At 28.7% G+C, this 14,774-nt stretch overlaps 1 long non-coding RNA gene across 1 annotated transcript in view; it reads right to left on the reverse strand.

Moving 5' to 3' along the window:
- Positions 1-399: 399 nt before the first annotated feature.
- The window catches only part of LOC118074316 (uncharacterized), a 62,197-nt gene continuing 47,822 nt past the window's right edge, over positions 400-14,774 (reverse strand). The window contains exons 2-3 of the long non-coding RNA XR_004691204.1: positions 570-709; positions 400-508 (exon numbers count right to left, since the gene is read on the reverse strand). This is a non-coding gene — a long non-coding RNA (uncharacterized lncRNA). The remainder of the gene's footprint in view (positions 509-569; positions 710-14,774) is intronic.

The following is a 14,774-nucleotide window of genomic DNA, read 5'->3' on the forward strand; positions in this document are numbered from 1 at the left end:
GTTTTAAAACAAAAAAATTTTTTAAAAGTTGTTCTGATAAAAATATTAAAACTTTTTTCATAATATTTATATACAACAAGATAACTCAAGATATAGAAACATGTTATTATTACTCTATTTAAATAAAAAAATCAAAATGAAATTTTTGAAAGAAATATTGAAACGATTAATTCAGCTAACCACAACCAATCGCCCAATCAATACACCATATTTATCTATCAAAAAGTTTAAGTGATAATAAATGTCAAACTTTGATTACCAACATAAACCAAACTAATAGGAAAACAAGTGTGACTCAAATTTTAATTAAATACTCTCTCTATTTACATTATAATGACTTATTATTTTCGAATATTAAATATAAAAATACTCAATTAAAATTGATATCTTTTCGTAGCACCACAATCTATATATTCTGTCACTCAACCACTGGACCTACCATTTTTTGATATATTTCCATTTTTGTATGTACCTCATATTTTCACAATCTGACTTTGATAGAAAAAACCTATGAGCAAAAAAATAAAAAATGGCTGTACCATAAAACAAGGTGCTGAATATGCTCTTACCAATTGTCACAACAATTCCATCCTCAATTGTATTGTGTACTGACGGATTACTATACTGGTTGTGGTATTGGCGTTTCTCACAGCTGCATAAATTTCGATGCTGACGAGCGTAACGAGTACGTGGTCTGCAATGGTTTCACCTGTGGATAAAGCATAGATACAACTATTAGTAGCGAGCACGATATTCGTGATAGTTTGAGAACGCTATCAGATGAATAATAAATAATTCAACAATAGAAGCACAATTCTAGCTTGACGAGTGCAAGTTTACCCAAATTATACTCCAAAATACACTTAATTATTTCGGCATTAATAATGATTATACTAGCTTCGGTAGAATATTTTATCATCACCTTGAGTTCCATTTCATTTTCTACAAATAGTCCGATATTCTTGATTATTACGACATCAATGTAATATAGAATTAAAATAAGGTAAAATGTATAAATTGTGTTGATAGAACATCAAAGTTGGCACAATTATGCGGCTTAGTATAGCATTAAAATAGCACAAAGCCATTGTTCAACAAAGAGGAATGAAGATTTCAGACCAAAGGTTGTGAAGCGTGGGAACGTCTCGCTATCAAACCATGCGTGCTTTACAAGCAAAATATTATGATCGCGTGTCCTACGAATAAAGCTTTTAGTTTTCTAACTGCAAATGATGGAAGAATTTATATTATACCGTACGACGGGAGATATTCTATTGAAATAAAATAATTTTATGAATAAAATGTTGATGTGTTCTTTTATTTAGAAGTCTTCGAACGTTTCAAAATTATTGTGTTGAATGTCCCGTAGTTGAGTACATAGAGATGTTGAAACCGCACACATTGAGCTTTTTATATGAGCTGCTCTTATCTCTTCTCTTCCTTTTATGATCATATCTACTGGCACGTGGAGGATAAAATCCTGATCTCACCTACCGTTCATCACTTTATTAATGTTCTGTGAGCACATTGCATTATCGAAACTAGAAACTTGAAGTACTTTATGCGAAATTCATAAAAATACCGATACGATAAATTGAGCTTTTATTATTCTCTAAGAAAAAAAAACGTTTAATTTTTTGCAACCCTATTATCTTTATTTTCTATTGTCTTTTTTTACAGCTATATAATAATTCTGCAATTGAGTCCTTTGATGTTGATTAAATTTTCTTTTTCATTTTTATTGAAAAAATTTAATAAATACTAATTTCATTTATTCTTTTGTTCACGACTTTTTTATATGAGCATTAGTTCCAATAAATTCCATATGTGCTTAGTAGTGGAGATAATTATTATTTGGAATTTCTGTTAAAAGAACCAAATAATAATAGAGTATATTTAAGCTATCGAAGAATCCAATAAAATCATAATTATGATGATAATAACAATAGCAGTATTGTTAAAATTTAAAAGAACCAAGACTGTAATTGGTATTGTAATTGCAGTTCATGTCAAAGAGTGAAAATAACTTTGCACAGTTCGATGCTTCTTTTATTTCTCACATTTTAGATAGCTTTGTAACAGACTCAAGAATTAGTTTAACTCCACTACTTCAATATTTTTTATCATTGTCTTTTCACATTCCTTTGAACTCTACTATCATTGATCACAAACATATGTTTTATTTAATGTTCTTTCTGGTAGTCTATCAATATACTATGTTTTTTCCACGAGAATCAACTTATTTTTTTTTTCATTTTCACGTCTTTATTGTCTTTGACATATAGCAGAAAAGGTAAGAGGTGCAAAAAAATAATTGGAAATGCTGAACTTTTGTACAAGTACCACTTGAACCAACCCACGTTATACCCTTTAGTTGACAAAAAAAAAAATTAAAAAAATAGAAAAGAAAAAAAAAAGACGAGCAAATATAGTCAAGAACCCTTTTCAGCAAGTGAGATACGAGGGAGACAGGTCAAAAAGGGTGCGAACAATAAAGGTACCCGCATACGAAATGTTAGGGGACAAGGCAAGAGAACACGACTCGTAGCAAACAAGACCGACAGTACACCAGAAACATGCAGACAGTTGTGTGAAAATGAAATTTCTACATATGTAAATTATTTAAACTCTATAAATCATAATTTTCGTTGACTCTTCAACAAATTATTTTATTTATCATTTGCATAATACCTGTCAAATAACCCTTGAATACCGATTATGATCGGCGTGGAAATTTAATTATTCATGGTTGACACCCAGAAGACAATTGATTTATGTGTGAATTTATGCGAATCATATTCAATTACAGGAATGTTCAGTGTTGGTAGTGATGGAATTAATTGACTCTCATATGTACTCTTTAGTATGCTTTTAAAATAACGACGATGACGATGACAATAATGACTAAACCACTCGTCACATTATAATCATAAGCATCACTTTTATCATATTAATGTGATTCTACTAATAAAATTCATTTATTTAGTTAAATATATATGTGTACTATTAATTCAAAAGACTCATTGCTACACGTTTATATGCATCCTCATGCTTTTAAATAATTTATTTCATTTAATATAGGATAATTATGTGAAAGAGCTCTTATCATCAATCATTTGAACTATTACGTTTACAAAGATTTTGGAAAAATTGATTCAAAAGTAATCATTTTATCTATTTTATTCAGTACTTGCATTAAATAAAATGAATATAAACACATCACATTAATTTTGATTAATTCAAAATGTAGAAAAATGATTTTAATTTACAATTTATATAAACTAATAAATGTTGGCTCGGAATAAAAGCTATTTTATTAAAAATCAATTTTAAAGACTATAAAATGTAAAAAAAAAACTTACGATTAATAATCTTTAATTAGAAAATATGAAAAATACCTCTGTTATCGCTGCATTGTTTGTAATATTCAAATTTCATTAAATGATAATTTATCAAAATGAAGTACACTTAATACGTTGACAATCAACGTATTCATGGCTTTAATGAGTCGAAATGAGCTCTTATATATAAAATATTAAATACAAGTAAAATCTGGATAGAAAGTTATGCGCAGCAACAACCGTTAAATGATCAATCCAAAACTGACAATGGTACTTTTCAAAATTTTCTATCTCCAATAATTTTTATTGTTGTTTGAAAATAAAAAAAAGAATAAAATTAAAGACGAAAATTTGAGATGAATAATTATATGCCAATAAATAGTTCGATAATAAACTGTGAATAGTTTAATAATATACGTATATACTAATAAGCTTCTTAACTAAACTACGACTATAAATAATGTAAAATTTTTAATTGTACTTGAAATATTGAATTTTATGTGCATTGATCAGCACCATTTCCATTAATTAGTCAACCCTTTTGACAAGAACGGTCTACTTATGAAAGTTTGAGAACTAAATTTTGTAATAGAAATTTATGTAATGCATGCTAGATTGAGACTCTTGTATAGACAGATTTATACACTACTGACATGACCAACACTCACCAACAAGCGATTAATCAACACTACTATACTGAATAAGTCGATAATTTAAGGTCATGTTAATTTTTAGATCCTAAATACACGTTCCCAACTGCACTTTTTAACTTGTTTTTGATAAAAATAAAAGCTGAAATTAAACTGTTCTAAATTGTCTCAAATTATAAATATCCTAAAAAAACGTAAAATTCTTTTATAAAAAAACAAATTTAAAAATAGATAAGAATTAAAAGAGTTGAGTTAATGATGCAGAAGTTAATGTGAATTCGATACTGTTGATGTGCAAAATAATTTTATTTAAAAAATAAAAAAAGATATACATTTTTTAAAACTATCTAAAAGCACAGTTTTATTTATCCTACGAAGAAGTGGATCAAAAGTTTAACTCAGAATCTACCTTTTATTTTCTCATCGGAATATTCTTTTTATTCCTCTGAAAGATGGTAATATTGTAGCGTCGATGTTTCTAAGTTTAGATCGTAACAGACGGATGAATCATAACACTGAAGTGATGCTTATATTCCGAAGTTTGTACACCCTAGTGAAACATGAGAGTACACAAGCAATGTCTCATGATCGTTCAGACGTATAACTACTGTCGGTTAACAGGACTCTGGAAATTCATTCTGGTACATGAGGAGTTTCATGCCTCCCCGAACTCCTAAACATGACAGACAATCGTAATAGATGAGTGAAACGTGGTACACCTTACACTTTATAGTTATGAAACGAAAATTTTACTGCAATACTTGGTGAATACATACCAAGAGCATACAAAATGTGACCACTCATAATTTTATTATTATGGCGATTGTTATTTTTTTCTTTTACATCCTACCATTTTGCTGATGTGAAAATTCCCGTTTTTCATATTTATACCTATGCTTCTTTATTCTGCGAAAATTTCTCGTCTCTGAGATATACCACAACTACTTAAGTTTCCTTCCCCAACGTATTTCCATTTTGCCGCTACGATTTTCAATTCCACACGACGAATATGAACAATTCCTTTAACCGTTGCAGTCTAGCAATCGACTTTCTCTTTACACTTCTTATCTTTTTGCAATCATCAAAGTTCTGTCTGAGAAAATAAAAATTCCTTCTTGAATTACTTTTTTATGTTTGTTTACTGTTTGGTGCGAAATTCGAAGGCTTTTTGTTGCTGCTTTGTGATTCATTTTTTAAATGATTAATTACACTATTTTGTAGTTGACTTTACTAAAATAAATAGCATTGTTTATTTAAAAAATGAAAATAAAAGAGCTTAATGTAGCTGGACTTTTTTTTTTTAATTACAGACATTTGTATCATTAAAGTCTTTGCGATTTGACATGTTATGTTCTGTCTCATATTATCATTTTTAATATATAAATCTGAAATTAATACAATCACAGATTAAATTTTTTAACTTTAAAAAATACTTTTTAATAGAATTTTTTCGAATAATTGTGTCGCTGGACCCCCACTTCTCCAATGACTTAAAATTTTAGTATGTTACGAAGGTGATTGATTTTATATGGATGTATTGAATGCGATAATCATAACTGATTATAATTTTTCAATGTTGAAAATTGCAATAAATAAGTTTGCGTCTGCTACAATTACAATAGAAATATTCATCGATTTCTCGAATATACGAGATATGTTTTTTGAATAAAAATTCAGCAATACATTATTAATAATGCCTGCGTCATTTTTATTCTCTTTCTTTGAGAGAAAAAATAGGAAATAAGAAAGAAAAGGGGGAACAGTGAAGGAGTGCAAAAAATTGGTAAAAATTTTAAACATTTCCCCTTGCACCTCTTAACCCTCAATTTTCATAAAACTGTTAATAAAGAATCGCTATAATTATTTGAATCGTTAAACACAAATAACTATGTTAATTATGTTCTTCCTATTCTATGTATATATATTTTGGCCGCCCTAAAATTTCACGATCATTGAAAGGATGGGGGGTTCAATAACATTATTACTCAACATTTGCACCACAATATTAGAGAGTGTTTTTTGAGTAAAATATCATTATCCTTTAAAAGTACTGTTTTCAAATAAATCAATATAAGTTATTGTTAATTACTCTAAAGTAGTACTGATAATCAATAATATTTACTCATTTTCAATTACTGTTACTGTTTTCAAATTCTAATTTCATTATAGTTATAATTTAATTATAATTTCTCCTATACGAGAATAAAATTTAATTTTAAACTTTCAGTAATTATTGAATTTCTTTTTTATAGAATTTATAAATAACCTACTAATCATTGAAATATATTGTAAATTATAAATTATCTAAGCAAAAATTTTCTAAATGAGGTGGGCTTTAAAAACCTTGACTTATTTTCCGAGATAAATTTTAAAAAAACAAAAAAAATGATATCTCGAAATTCATTTCGTGATTTCATTTATTTAAAAGTTCAATCTTATTTAGTCAACTTCAAGGATAAAAGCACTTGAAAGATGAATTGATCCATTACGCTGTCTCTAGTTTCCATCATCTGTACCGATGAGCTTGTCTCTAGTAGAGAAGATGTTGGTGTCTGTACGTTAACTTTGAGCTTCAGTCAAGCCCTAAGGCAATTAAATGTAGTAGCAAAGACCAAAAAGCTAGAAAAGTCCTCGAAATACATATTAACTGATATATATTAAACCTGACCTGCAGAATTTCTCTCTCTCTCTTCCTATAATCATCTCAAAGGCTAAGGACTTTGATAAAAAGACCATAAATAATAGTAAATATTTTTTCTAAAAATCAAATCAGTGCTTTCTGAGTTACTATCAACTTTTTATTTACCCTCAAAACCAATCTGATTAGTTGATGTACAGCATCGGTAGATAGATTGAGACATCAAATTAAATACAATCAAATTCTCTGGTAAGTTATACGCAATTTCGTTTTAGTATTATCCTTGCTTCGCTTACCGGAAAGCAGAGCAAACTATTGCGCGAGAGTTCGTTGATTGGTTAACAAGCTCAACGGGGCTCTAAACATTGAAGGCCTTTTCCTGTTTCGACTCCATGTGGAATTTCCTAACGAATTGGTAGTAGTAACAGCAATATCGAGTACATGTAAAAACTTTGGAACTTGTATCTCATTTGAATAAATCACTTTTTATTAGTTTCCACAACTAGACAGTTGATTTTCATTCAACTTGAAATTATTAAATACCAATACAAGTTTTTTCGTGTTCACTATTTTTTCCAATTTTCACATTACTATTTTATGAATTAGAATTCAGAATTTTTTGCTTTATCAAGGTAATTTACACTGGAAATACTTTTTTATTTCACTACTTTGAAAAAAATTCATAGATGTAGAAACAATACCGTACTCCTAACCCTTAACATTTATAGTATCGCTAGTAATACGTCACTAGCTCATATGGTCAAGATAGCTATGGCAGCTATCTAGATAGTTATAATAGCTATGCAAATAATTAGAATAGACATAAGGATTGTAGTGGCAGCATTCTTTTTCAGCCTAATTGGGATTGTGTTTATGTTTATAAATTTTTTTTTTTTGTATAATAAAAAAATTCACAATTCAACTAAATAAATTTTAGAGGTAGAAAATAGTAAAATAGGACATGAAAATCCATGAATAAAAATATCAATACAAAAATGTTTTAATATAGAAATAAATGATTGAAATAAAAATTGTGGAATTTAGGAGACAAATAATAGTGAAATTTATTTCAAAACATCACGCTGCAAATCAAAGCACGTAAAATAATATGACCTGAAGGATGCTTAAAGTTAAATTGCCATAAACTAACTACAGATTTCAATACACTTCAAAAGAGAATAAAACTAACTACAAGGTAGTATAGATTATGTATAGCAATTTAACATACTTCAGATTTACAATGCAAAAAAAACAAAGATAAAACAAATTTTATGTTTGTTTTATTTTTTTTCTAATTGAAACGAAAATAATTCTATGATATCACAATTTTATGAAAACAACAAAAATTAAGGAGGTTCTTGCACGACTAATAGTATTTTATAGGGAAAATCTATGTTAAAATTGAATTTAAAGATAAATGACAATATTTGACATTAAATAAAACTTGACAATTAGAACTGATTTATTACAAAGTTATGAAACTTTCAATTTGTTTACAAGAAATTTGAATTTATTTGTACCATTGAGTTCAGTGTTTAACTTTTCACTCGACCTTATATATTTATTATTGCTAAACTAAACCGTGAAATCGATGAATTTCTTTGAATTATTAATTATCACTTTTAATATTTTTGTAGACTCATCTTCAGTTTTGTTTAATATGAAAACCTCCTTAAACCTGATCAAAATCAAATTAAATTTTTTTTTAAATATCTGATTTGAGTGCACCCCGAGGGGTTCACACGACTAACTCTCGAGTAAAAAGTGACAAAATATTAGCAAAACATGAATTATGAAAATCGGTTAGTTAGTTTCTTTTTAGTTCTTTCATTCTATGCAAATAACGGCACGATCGATTTTGCTTAAAATCTAATCAAATTTAAGTTACACAATTATGCATTAAATGAAACTGGTCTCATGTCAATATCACCATTTGTTTTCGAGATATACGAGACGAAAATTGATAACGACATACATACATATATACAGACATGTGTACACACAGACTCTTAGGTCAAAATTTAGAATTTAAATAACTTCTCACTGGGAAATTAAAAAATTTTGAGTAACACTTTTTTGGTTTGGATGAATGATATTGTAAATAATTTCATAAGTTTTATATACATTTAAAAATAAACCACAATTTGATGCATTATTATTTAGATTGACTTTGCACATATTTAATTCAATCACTATCGATATTTTAACTAGTAAAGTTCATCGATTTTCTGTGATTGGCCATAATAGTTTCCCTTCATATACAACAGACTTAAACTTCAGAATTTTCATCGAAAATCTTCAACATAAAACTTTATATCGATTATAGAAGAACCTTGAAAGGTATTTTTAATACGTTCAACACGTGTTTGCAAACTGACGCAGTTGTCGTTAATGCTTATTCGAGGCACGGTGAGTCATAAAATGGTAAATGATTTGCAAACTTGACCATAACGGTCGTATAAACGTAATGGAAATAAACGGACATTGTACCGCATCTCATCAATCGCAGATGTTTATCAATATTTATCATTACTGTGCTATTGTTAATTAATTTACACTCAATATCTTAATTATATGCACTACTAAACATACAGTTATTACTATTTTCATACGGTCTTCCAGCGTATATGTTGCCCTTGGGCATTTGATGTCAATTGGACTTTTGTAATAATTCCATATTGCTTAATTAAGAGATAAATATGGCAACATATACCATCACGTGAGTTCTATTTGCAGCAAGTCGAACTCTATAATTAACCAGTAAATTATTATATTCAGTGATTTAACACCGTTAAAGACCAAGCGACAACGAATAGTGTCTCTCTCAGTACACGAGAAATACTTGCGTCGACCCTCTAGGGGAAACTATACGCTTCCTTTGCCACAAAGTAACTGCTTGTGATTTCCACACCCCTGAATCTTATTATCTCAAGCTATTTTGCCGGCTTAATTTTCTTCTGAGATACTTTAATTCGGAGCTTGCCTCTTTTTTTGCATTAACACTGTTAAGACCTATTGAATAAACAAAAATGTAATTCTCTGTCAACATTGCTATCGTGATACCAACCGTCAATTGTTTGTTTTTGTTGTTTTGTGTTGCGAGATAGAACCATATAAAAGGGGTGGATTTTCTAGAGGATTAATTGAATTAGAAATACTTGGACTGTACTAAGCCTACGAAATTACTTTTTGTGATGGAAATTATTCGGAGCTTTTGTTTGTTGTGTTGTAAAGAGAGAGCCTTCTGGTGAAATTACTGTTATCACAGGTATAGAAATGAAAATATAGAGTGGAATTTTTAAAATTTGTGAGCGTTAATATTTTGTCATTGGTAAATTTCAAAATGTTTCAAATTCTATAAATTAGATCAATAAAAAAATACTTGTGCTATAAATATCGAAAAAATTTTTAAATTTCATTAAGTGTGGAATTCGTATATGTCTGTGTGATAGTGTGGGAATTATGTAAATTATTTGAATAATTTTTTAAAACTATTTTTTATTATAGATTTTACAATTTCAAATGAGTAAATATTAAACATTACCTTCACAATACTATTTGTTAATTATTTCTTTGTTACACTGAAAAATGTAGCCTAGTATAAGTCATTTCTGTTATTGCCTTTTACTTATCTATGGAGTGCCATTATAATCGGTTTAGCTGTTTCGAAAATTAACTCGGACATACAAACAGATAAAAATTCAAAAAATGGTTATTTACACTTCGATAGCATGCAAATAACACCCTGAGCTCAATAAATGACAATTATCTCAATATTACAGACAGACATGTCTGTTTTATTTAGGTGTATAGATTTGAGAATTAATTCTATTGTCACATTCTTTTAGAATTATACATCTACATTTGGAGTAATCGAAAAAGCTTAATCTCGTATTATAACTACGATAAAGCTTTCAGCTACGCACAAATATTCTAAATTTTCACTGAAATTCATTTTCATTCAAAATGTGATTTATCTTCACTGTAGAAATAAACATAATAAAGCAGATTATATTTTAGACTACTGTTTAAAATCATGATGTTACATTGTTACATTAACACCATTCTTTTATTTTTAATAAAATGATGAAGCTAAGACTACAATTTTTTAACTAATATATTTAGTATAAGGTTTTCGTTAAGAGTCTGTTTCAAGTACTCTCATGTTTACTTAAGTATTGGTTTCCATTCATCTGTTGATACTTTTATTACTTTCATGATGATTGTACCAGCACATGAGTCTCTGATCGACGCATAATCAGGACAAAGAAAGAGATGTTTGGTTTTCAATCAAAGATATCTTAAAGAAAATGAGTCAGTCTTTAAAAAAGTTCCAACGAGTGCACTGTGTCGTTTTGCTGTAATTAAATACATCTCTAGTGTGGTCAATCCAAATTGGAATTAAGCCTCTGATTTTCTCTTTCATTGTTGTTTGATCAATTACAATAAGTCATATTGCTGGATTCAATCTTCAACTAAGTTGTGAGTCAAGTTCATTATTGTTTGGATCAAGCCCAGCCTTGATTCTTCTTATGTTACTAGATCAATTGCGTATAAGTCACATTCTTGAGGAAGTTAAGATGGTCTTCCACGAAATTATACACGATTTCTGCTGACTTATACCTTGATCTATATCTACAATTGATTAAAAATGAGACATATCAACTACGTAAACAGCCACATTCTCAAGTGCTGAGATTTTCTCAAATCTCAATGATTTCCAGATAGGAACATCTACTGGCTAAACTGGTTGATATGAAACATTCTAGAAGATCAAGTTTTGTTGTTGATTTTCAATTGGCAATCAAGTGAGTCTCTGATCACATGTTATTGGAAGATTCAGCATGAATCTTCACGAAGTTTATTTTACACTTCTGCTGACAGAACCACTTGATTCAATTCTAAGAAAGTTTGATTAAAAATGTTGATTCAATGTTGTGTCTAATTACGGGCATACGTTTCACTCTCTGAGAAAATACCAATTCATATTTTCTTTCAGGATTCAACAGCTTCAACCTCTTAATTATTGTTCAAACACTGGTCTGCGATCACCTCGACGTGTAACCAGCTCTCTACATTCTACGTTATTTTAGATCAGCTATTTTAATCTCAGTTATTAATGCCTAATTCACCTTTTGCTAATAAATAAGTTTAAATAATTAATTAAAATTTCTCTTATTCTTTTTTTTTTGTTTCCATTTGATTAATTAACTTTCACACGTATTAATTCTCTTTTATTTAGTTATATTACTGCAAATCTACAGATATTCATGTATTTAAAACCATCGTCATAAAACCTTTAAAGTGTTTGATAATTGAATACTTTAGTGTTTACAGTTTTAAAAGCCATTAATAAACTATAAAAGTTTCAAAAATATTTCAAAACGTTCAAAATTCGTCTACAAAATATGTAATAATTTATGACATTTAAACTTGTGAACATTTGAAATATTCAGAAACTGAACACTTTTCAAACAATTGTATTTGTAGTGATGACTTAGTAATGTTTGATACAAAAGAATTTTATTTTTTGGGAAAAAAACAATTTTCACATTGTGTTACAAAAGTTTAATCAATGAAACTTCAAAGAGAATGTTTATAATAGTTGCATAATTCACATATGAAGTTGATGTTTTATTGACAATATAGTTTTTTCATTATCAAAAAAATTTAATCTACAACAAATACGAAAAAAGTTTATAGTAATATACACTACTGCACTATAGAACAAATTCCATTCCCCGGGAATACAAACATTTTTATCATTGATATTTATATTTTTATTTGAAAAATTAGGTAAATATTATTTATATTAATATAATGTCAATATCATGATAAAAAATTTGATCACGAGAAGCCGTGGAAAACTGCCTCAGCTGACCTAGCTCAGTCACCAAAAAGTAGTTGAATAAAAGAGAATTAATACGTGTGAAAGTTAATTAATCAAATGGAAACAAAAAAAAAAGAATAAGAGAAATTTTAATTAATTATTTAAACTTATTTATTAGCAAAAGTTGAATTAGGCATTAATAACTGAGATTAAAATAGCTGATCTAAAATAACATAGAATGTAGAGAGCTGGTTACACGTCGAGGTGATCGCAGACCAGTGTTTGAACAATAATTAAGAGGTTGAAGCTGTTGAATCCTGAAAGAAAATATGAATTGGTATTTTCTCAGAGAGTGAAACGTATGCCCGTAATTAGACACAACATTGAATCAACATTTTTAATCAAACTTTCTTAGAATTGAATCAAGTGGTTCTGTCAGCAGAAGTGTAAAATAAACTTCGTGAAGATTCATGCTGAATCTTCCAATAACATGTGATCAGAGACTCACTTGATTGCCAATTGAAAATCAACAACAAAACTTGATCTTCTAGAATGTTTCATATCAACCAGTTTAGCCAGTAGATGTTCCTATCTGGAAATCATTGAGATTTGAGAAAATCTCAGCACTTGAGAATGTGGCTGTTTACGTAGTTGATATGTCTCATTTTTAATCAATTGTAGATATAGATCAAGGTATAAGTCAGCAGAAATCGTGTATAATTTCGTGGAAGACCATCTTAACTTCCTCAAGAATGTGACTTATACGCAATTGATCTAGTAACATAAGAAGAATCAAGGCTGGGCTTGATCCAAACAATAATGAACTTGACTCACAACTTAGTTGAAGATTGAATCCAGCAATATGACTTATTGTAATTGATCAAACAACAATGAAAGAGAAAATCAGAGGCTTAATTCCAATTTGGATTGACCACACTAGAGATGTATTTAATTACAGCAAAACGACACAGTGCACTCGTTGGAACTTTTTTAAAGACTGACTCATTTTCTTTAAGATATCTTTGATTGAAAACCAAACATCTCTTTCTTTGTCCTGATTATGCGTCGATCAGAGACTCATGTGCTGGTACAATCATCATGAAAGTAATAAAAGTATCAACAGATGAATGGAAACCAATACTTAAGTAAACATGAGAGTACTTGAAACAGACTCTTAACGAAAACCTTATACTAAATATATTAGTTAAAAAATTGTAGTCTTAGCTTCATCATTTTATTAAAAATAAAAGAATGGTGTTAATGTAACAATGTAACATCATGATTTTAAACAATAACGCTTCATTTTTATTTGAAAACAAAAAGAGAGAAATTAATCAAACTAATGAATTTCTAATTTTAAGCTAATGAGTGCAAAAAGAAAATTTTTCTTTCGTAATAATTATATTAAAGAAAAATAAATGTCGTAATGTGGTACTTTATTTCTTTTTTTTATGGATAATTAAAAAATTTCTAGTCATTATGGGCAATTATAAACATATGGAACTATTCTCTTTGACACAGCTTTCCAAACAAAACTGATTATAATCTTCATATTAACACACGAATATAAGTAATCTCGTCATAATGGATGTCTGACCAGTGCGAGTTACTCTACTTGTACGCGTGTCACATGTGATATATTTAAGCTGTTCGTTGACCATCGACATCAGATAGATTCTTTTCATACACTATCCGTTTACTGCTATCTTCGTTACGTGCCATTTATATATTACTGATGAATGGTTCAATCTGCAAAAGCACGAACGTCACGCGAAACATTATTTATAACCAAGGAAGTCGCGGCGACTCGTCACGCGCTTGAATTTTAGGTACTGTATTTTTTTCACATTCCCTATACTTTTTTTTCTGATTTTTTTTCCATTCTAACCCACCACAAAATGTTATCACGCTCATACTATCATCTATATACATATTTAAGTCGAGCTTTCTATTACATATTCTTTAATCTGCTTAAATTATAATGCCTTAAATAACTTAATAACAGCAATTCGGGACTTTTAATACATGCTAGATAAATTCAGATCATTTTGCATAAAATATATGTTAAGCACCTCCAGGGAAAAATTTGAATTATATTTTGAATAATATACCATTGAAAATAACTGTCCTTTGGGGAGTAAATGAAAGACAAGTAATGGATTATTATTTTTATCCTTCTTTATGAAAAGTCGATTAATTTTTCTCTATGAATATTTATAGTCAATTATTTTTGTCTTTTCTTGATAATGATGTAACAGTTTATTATATAATAGGAAGAATATAATTTTATTTTATTGCCAGAAATTGACAAATCG

Source organism: Chelonus insularis, unplaced genomic scaffold (genome assembly GCF_013357705.1).
Source record: "Chelonus insularis isolate UGA/USDA-ARS -01 unplaced genomic scaffold, ASM1335770v1 contig_135_pilon, whole genome shotgun sequence".
Lineage (NCBI taxonomy): Eukaryota > Metazoa > Arthropoda > Insecta > Hymenoptera > Braconidae > Chelonus > Chelonus insularis.